Source organism: Chiloscyllium punctatum, chromosome 31 (assembly GCF_047496795.1).
Source record: "Chiloscyllium punctatum isolate Juve2018m chromosome 31, sChiPun1.3, whole genome shotgun sequence".
In the NCBI taxonomy this organism is placed as follows: domain Eukaryota; kingdom Metazoa; phylum Chordata; class Chondrichthyes; order Orectolobiformes; family Hemiscylliidae; genus Chiloscyllium; species Chiloscyllium punctatum.
The window spans coordinates 4,355,627-4,362,730 of NC_092769.1; positions in this window are offsets into that span (position 1 = coordinate 4,355,627).

Here is a 7,104-nt window from a genome sequence, read left to right on the forward strand (position 1 = left end):
TCAACCTCCTTCCCCCTCCCTTACCTCCCACTTTCCTGATGAAGGATTTATGCCGGAAACGTCAACGCCCCTGCCCGTCGGATGCTGCCGACGTGCTGTGCTTTTCCAGCACTACACTTTTCAACTCTCATCTCCAGCATCTGCAGCCCTCACTCTCTCACCCTCTAATAGTAAGAGATGAAAGTTTTTTTTCACTCTTTCTGGCATGTTAATCAAGAGCGTGTTAATTTGTGGAATGGGGACAGAAATTAAGCATTCCCTTGTGTAACATCAGGATGGAATGCCAAATCAAGATTAGGGAAGTAACAGTGACAGTGAGTAACAGAGTGTCAGGTCCAGGAATACAGTTTGTTCTTGGGAACGATTTAGCAGGAGGTGAGGTGGGATAGGCACCCCTTGTGGTGGAGAAGCCAAAGGAAGACTAGGGAATTGGGGTGTTAAAAGAAAATTACCCAGGAATTTTTCCAGACTGTGTAGTAACAAGATCCCACTGTCATAAGTTACAGCAGGAAGGAAAAACGAACGAAAAAGACAAATGGTTTGATGCTCCGTGAATTGACACCTGTTTGATGTATCGGTGGAAGATAAACCTGAACAGGCAGAGGATCAGGCAGGGGGGTTTAGTCCTGAAAGGTTAATGGACTTACAACAGATATATACTCACACATTCACACACACATACACATGCACACACACAGGAAAATGAATCAGAATATATGGTTGAACGTTATTAACTTAAAGATAGAATCATAAAATTAAAATGGAGACCCCGATAGGTTACTGCAGACGGGAAATGGGCCAAAGTGCACCAGATTGTGTTAGCAGTAACGTACAGCGTTACGGTTAGCTCATAAACTAACTGCAGGCGGTCACCTAGGTGTACAGAAGGCAGGCTAAGGTATGGAAGCATTTCTAGTGGCCTGGAATGTACAAGGACACTGTTAAGTTTTCTTGTACATGACATACATCCCAAATGGTAGGTAAGTAACAGGCAGTAATAAAACCAGAACCTTTCTTGCCAATTCCTGCATTCGAAGAACCTTGCACGTGGGTTATGATTAATTGTGTAGCTCCCCTTTCTAAAGTAAAAGTGGAAACCAATATTTGCTGACTATATTGGATGTGTCTACTAGATTTCCAGAGGCAATTCCATCATTGGAGTGTCAAGGCAAAAAGGGAAGTGGAGGAGTTGGTAGCTTTCTTTACTCGCTGTGGGCTGCCCAGAGAGATTCAGTCAGACCAAGGGTCTCATTTTATCGCTCAGCTGTTTAAGGAAGTCATGGATGCATTAGGCATACAGCACTTCAAATCAAGGGTGTCCTATCCTGAATCCCAGGGAGCCTTGGAAAGTTAGCATCAGACGCTGAAGACTATGTTAACAGCGTACTGTCAGGGTTGGCCAAATGATTGGGATAAAGGTGTCCCATTAAATTGTTTGCCATTAGAGATGTCCCAAATAAATCTACTCACTTTACGTCTGTTGAGTTAATATTCGTACATGAAGTGAGAGGTCCTTTGAAATTAATTAAATATAAATTGACAGGACCGAAGTTGGAAATCTCACACCTGGATTCTGTGTGTGACGTGAAGGAGAGAGTAGATGGAGTAGATGAGTATCTGAAGAGAACAGCATAGAGTGAAGCAGGTGGCAGATAAAAACACTGAAACTTTGAAGATTTCCCGTGGGGATGACGTGTTAGTATTGCCACCAGTGGTAAGAAATCTCTTCAAAGCCAGGTTTAGTGGCCCCTTTCAAATTTTTAAAAATGTGGAGTCAGTTAAACTATCTAGTAAAGATACCAGAGATGACAAATAAACTTTATCCAGTATTTCATATGGATGAATAATGCACCAGCCACATTTCAGACTCAGAAACAGAGTTGTGGCCATATGAACAAATTGTGCAGCTTATCTGTATGATGTAGTGACCTTTAGCAAATGATTGAAAGCTCACATGTTACAGTTAGCAGAGCATGCTGAACGATTACAAGAAGCAAACTTGGTAAGAAACTTAAAGAAAACAGAATTCGCGAAGGTAGAGGTGATGTTCTTGGGACATTACATTGGACATGGAAGGTTGACCCCATGGAACACAAAGACGAAAGGCTTTGAGGAATTTCCACGACAGTCCTCGAAGAAAAAGGTGCTTCGATTTTTGGAACTGAGTGGAATCTATTGGAAGTTTGTTCCAAACTTCAGCAGCGTATTGGCACCACTGATGGATTTACTAAAGATGAACACAGAATTGTGGTGGACCGAACAATGTCAGGAGGCATTTGAGAATTTTAAAGCATGATTAATCACCACACCAGCTTTAGCTACAGCAAATATTCCGAAACCCATTGAAAATTGTGTTTGATGCTCGGGATATCTGGGTCAGAGATGTATTGATACAGAAAGAGGATGATGGAATTGAATGGCTAATTGGCTACTTGTCGAAAAAACTCAATATCCGACAGAAAAAAAATAAAAAATCTCCATTATTGAACAAGAATGATTAAGTTTCACACTGGCCTGACAATATTTTAATGTGTATATGACAAACAAATTGTCGGAGATGGTTGTGGACAATGACAAATCTCTCGCATTTTTTGTAATATTTAAAGACCAGAATATGAGACTATTTCATTGGAGTCTTACCTTACCGACTTTAAACTTACAAAATGTACATGCTGTGGCTCCTACAATGTGATAGCAGATGGGTTTTTGCGGATTTAAAGGAAAGCAGTGTAGATAAGATTTGACTTATTCCAGTGTTGTATTGGTGTGCAGAATTAATATGAATGATATAACTGAGATTAATACTTTTATATTTCATATAGTTCGGATTAAGAATTAGAGGAAAAGAAATGTAGCCATCTTTTCAGTCTGCTGGTTCATTTTATTTTCTGAAGCGGGAAGATGTTATGAAAACAAAAACATGTATGGGCACTTTAAGACAGATCGGGTTTTGTCGAATAGAAATTAAAGCCACAGATGCCAGCTAAAGGTCACACTGTTCCACATGTCACCATTAACTGAGAAATGGATACCTGAGTTTTGGTTGCTGTTTTGACAGCCATTCAAATCCAACCAAAGAGTTTAAATAATGCTCAGGATACCAGAAACCAACAGAATTTGAATATTATTGTTTGGACACCTGGACAGCAATCAAATTATGAGAATTATTATATCATGGGGAGTATATAAACCCAGCATTTTGAAAATAGAGGGAGAACCACTGCCATCCAACAGCAGAGTAACTGCTGTAGAGCAGGAGTGCTAACTGACCATCTCAAACACTCTCTATCAAAGACACATGTTCATGTAAACCTACTTGCAATAAAAAAAATGACGAAGGGAGATCAGCAGCTGAAAGAGTGAACACAGCGGGGAAGATAGAGACTGTATGGTCTTGAGATTTTAATGTTTCGTATGTGGGTTGTTGGAACAGCATATTTTTACAGAGTTGGAGTCAGATAGTAAGGAGGTAAGAAAAGAGGGGCTTATATTTGTGAATAGTTGTTGTTTAGAGTTCACTATTAAAGTTAAGAAACTAACTTGATAATTTTTGTTTAAATAGTGGAATGTAGGAGATCTGTGTCACAATTATTTTAACAGATTACAAGGTGAGGCGAGCTTTTCTGGGTGTTTGGGTTTAATTAACAGAGGGGTTCGAGTCCACCTTGTAAATGTCCATCCACGCTAAACCCATTTCCCTGCAGTTGGCCCATATGCTTCCAGTCCTTTCCTATCCACATATTTATCCAAATGTTTTTGAAATGTTGTTAATGTACCCCCCTCAACCATATCTGCTGGCAACTCATCCACGTACCAGCCCTCTCTATAAAGAAGTGGCCCCTCAGGTTCCCTTTTATTCCTTCCCCTTTAACATTAAACTGATCCCCGCTAATCCTCGATTCTCTACACCTTGGAAAAAGACTGAGAGCATTAACCCTATCCATACCCCTAGTGACTTTATACAGCTCTATAAGGACTCCCTCAGTCTCTTACACGCTAAAGAAAAGGTCCTAGCTTGTCCAACCACTCCCTATAACTCAGACCATTGGGTCCTGGCAAAGTCTTTGTAACTTTCTTCTGCACTCTTTCTAATTTAATAACATCCTCCCCATGACAAGGTGACAAAACTGAACACAATACTCCAAGTGCGGCCTTACCAAAGTCCTGTGTAACTGTAACATAAGATCCCAACTTCTATCCTCAATATCCTGCCTGATGAAGGCCAATGTGCCAAAAGCCTTCTTCACTGCCCTGTCTACCTGTGACTCCACTCTTAGCGAACCGTGCACCTGAACACCAAGGTCCCTCTGCCCACAGCACCCCTTAAGAACCTCCCATTCAACACAAAACTCCTACCTTGATCGGAGTTTCCAAAATGCAAGACCTCACACTTCTATATTAAATTCCATTTGCCATTTCTCGGCCCATTTCCCACCTGATTAAGGTCCTGATGAAATTTCTGATAAACTTCCTCACTGATCATGCTCCCAATTACTTTAATGTCATCTGCAAACTTACTAATCATACCTTGTACATTCTCAACCAAATCATAGATAACAAACAGCAATGGACCAAGCCTCCGGTCTGACAAACATCTTTCCACTAAACCCTCTGCTTCCGACCATCATGCCAACTGTGTATCCAATTGCCCAGTTCCCCCCGCATTCTACGAGATGTAACCTTCCTGAGCAGCCTGCCATGTGGAACCTTATCAAAGGCCTTACTGAAATCCATAGAGACTACATCTATCACTCTGCCCTCATCAAACGTCCTGGTAACTTCATCAAAGGTCTCTAAGAAATTTGGGAGCCATGATTTCTCACTCACAAGTCTATGCTGACTGTTCTGAATAAAACCCTGTGTAAGTAATGGGTGCAGTCAATGGTATGCTGTGCTTCATTGTAAGATGATTCGAGTACATAAGTAAAACCATCTTCCTGCTGTTGTGGAGCCTTGCTGAGAGAGCATTTGGGGCACTCTCTGCAGATTTGATCTCCTTTGTAAGGAATGATTCCCTTACCACAGACACGGGTGATGGTAACATGGGGATAGAGTGAATAAGCTGAGTGTTTAATCTGTAGAGCTGTGAGAGATGAAGAAATGGTGACGCTGAAACACGAGGAGTGGCAGCGATCATTTATTTCCAAAACAGACATTGATAGGGAGAGAAATTCCATACTTTAACCAGGATTAATTGGTTTGATTTATTGTCACGTGTACCTCAGTACAGGGAAACACTTTATTTATGAGCAGTGGAGGAAGATCGTAGTAAGCATGGCCAGACAGATCATAGGGTGGAAATAGACTTGGACAGAGTAAGGCATACAGGTTACACTGAACAGGACATGCACTAGACAAGATCAACATGAACAAGATCAGCATTATTTGAACTTAGAGAGTCCATTCATCAGTCTAACGTGACTTTCCTAATAGTTTATTTGCCTAAATTAACTCTCCCCACGTTATAGTGCAGTCGGCGAGTGAACCCTGTACTGAACGTCAGGTTGCTCACAATCCCCAACAGCAGCGACAATACCTTCCATCTGAAACAGGTAGCCATTCCCACCAGCTTCCGCCCTACATAGAGAACACCAGGCTCTCTTAGTGGAGATGGAAGATGCCTTCTTAAGACTTCACACAAGACATATGGCTTCCCTGCCCACCTCGAGAAAACCATGTTAAAGTCCCACATGTGTATCATAAACAACGGAGCCAAAAGAAACAACGTGGATCAGTCTGTCTGTGGAGCCTCTGCCCCACTTGTTCATCATCTTCGTGCATCAATTAGGAGACAGTGAGGACTGCCAATGCTGGAGATAAGAATAGACCATCCATTGCTGGAAAAGCACAGCAGGTCAGGCAGCATCCGAGGACCAGGAGAATCGACGTTTTGGGCATAAGACATTCATCAGGAATCACCAAAAATTACCTCATTCTGACCCCGTGTAAGTGTATTGAGGTGGGAATGGCCTCCTGCTGTTCCTGTGTAAGTGACTCAAGGGAGTGATTGGCTTCAACCTCGTCCGATTGGACAGGGCCAAGGGCCTGACTGGTTAACCCTGGTTCCTGTTTGACAGCTCATTGTACTGACTCATGGAACAATGCTGCAGCTTTAAGAGGTTATTTTGTCCGGGTTTCTTTTATGAGAGAGATTGAACGATCGTTACCAAGCTTGCCAGTTAAGACCACTTGAGTAACAGCTAGGGAGGCCTTGTGTTTATTTTAATGCTGCCTGAATGGGTGTGGCCAGCTCTCACAGATTAGGATCTCTGTGTTTTGGTTTCTCAGTAACATTAGAAACTATTGGTGTCTCTCCAGAGTTGGAAGCTTCAGTGAAAGTCTTCTGGCTGCTACCCTCTCTGAAATTCCTCTTGATACTGTTTTTAATTCTTGGATTGGAGAAATGTTTGTGACAATCTGTGTCTGAATATTTCTTTTTGCCAAGGGCTGTGTTTATGGGATTTTCCTATATTGGAACAGTTCATCAGTACTAGTTCCTAGATGTATTATTCTGTTAAGCTGTCCAATAGAATTACGTTATTCTAAATTCCTCTTTCTTTGGTTTCATTTTCTCTTTCGTGTTTAAGTGGATGGTGATTTGCTTCACACCGAGTAGTTTGACCAGTCACTTTGCATCTGGAACAGACACTTTACATTTCCTTTAAAATAAGAAAACATTAGAATGTAGGCTACGACCTTCAAATATTTTCGAGGCGCTCTGGTGTGGTCCATCACACTAGCCTCCTTCTCTTCCTGAGTAATAGACTGGAGGCACTGAATGGGCTGTCCCTGTTCATCTCCAATAGTGTCAATGGGCTGAATGGCTTCCTCATATTCCTGTGAAACCAGCGTGAGGTGCTGAATGAACTCTTGTTTTACTGTGGCAATGTGCAGTGCCAGGCAGTGCTGTTACATGAATGTTACAGTAACTTTAACAGCACAAGTCTCAATGGAGTCTGGATCCTGCTAGTTACGGACAAAGACCAGTTCAGGAGCTGACGGGGGACAAAATGTTCTGAACATTGTGGAATCTTCAGTGACCATCCCCACTTCTGATCTTATGGTGGGGAGGGTGGGGGCGGGGGTGACATTGATGAAGCAGCT